Genomic DNA, 1,048 nt, shown 5'->3' with positions numbered 1-1,048 from the left:
CACACACACCGGCGCACCCCTCACGAACCCTCTTCCTCGCCTCCGGTGACAACGACATGTCTTCCCCGCCCCTAGCGAGGTCATGGTGTGCCCTCACAGGCAACGTCCGGCTAGAGCATGTGATTAGCATGAGGAGAAACAAATTCTTTGCCAACAATTCCATCGACTAGTGGATCCTGGTACAACCGAACCAAGGCTTCTTGGATGGAGCCCACAGCCTGGACATAGTTATGGGTTTGGAAAGTTTTGCCTGTGCCAGCCAACAAGGGTATGATTGATTACTAACAGTCGAGAAGTGAAAGGTTTTTGGCACCTTCAGAAGTTGCAGTACCGGCTTTCAAAAAATAAAGCTTTAGAAATTTCAACTTTTGGTATTTTGAACTTTTGAATTTCAACTTTTGGTATTTTGAACTTTTGAATTTCAAATTTTCGTATTTTGAATTTCAACTTTTGATATTTGAACTTTTGAATTTCAACTTTTGCTATTTTGAACTATCAAAACTTCAACTTTCAGAATTTGGAGCTTCCAAAAATGAACACTCAAAAGAATTGAATTTTTAAAATTGTGAAAAACTTGACATAGGAATAAATTGCAAAAGAGAAACACACACGTGGGTCCCACCAGGATCTCTCCCGTGTGTGCGTCCAACTATTTCCGAGAGTGTGCTCCCACCCCACATGGGTGAACCCCTCTCCCACGTTATCTCCCAACCTACAACCCATATCCTTCCCCGATAGACTGCATGAATTTTCAGAAGGGATTAGTGGGAATTGGTGGGGGAGGGGGTGTCCGTAGATCATTTTGTGGCTACCATCCGTAGGTACGCCATTTGTACAGTTAGTCATAACAAACACTTGTTTTGAAAGCCTCATTTCTTTACCACAGTCACAACTAAAAGCTGCTAATCAATAATGTAATGCCCTTTTCTTGGTGGATGTCCGGTTTTTACACATGGGTGACCCCTCTCCCACATTATCTCCCAACCAACCACCCATATCCTTTCCCGATAGACTACATGAAGTTCAGGAGGGATTAGTGGGAATTGGT

This window comes from Triticum dicoccoides, chromosome 6A (genome assembly GCF_002162155.2).
Source record: "Triticum dicoccoides isolate Atlit2015 ecotype Zavitan chromosome 6A, WEW_v2.0, whole genome shotgun sequence".
Taxonomy (NCBI): domain Eukaryota; kingdom Viridiplantae; phylum Streptophyta; class Magnoliopsida; order Poales; family Poaceae; genus Triticum; species Triticum dicoccoides.
Note: the sequence above shows the minus strand (reverse complement) of the source record.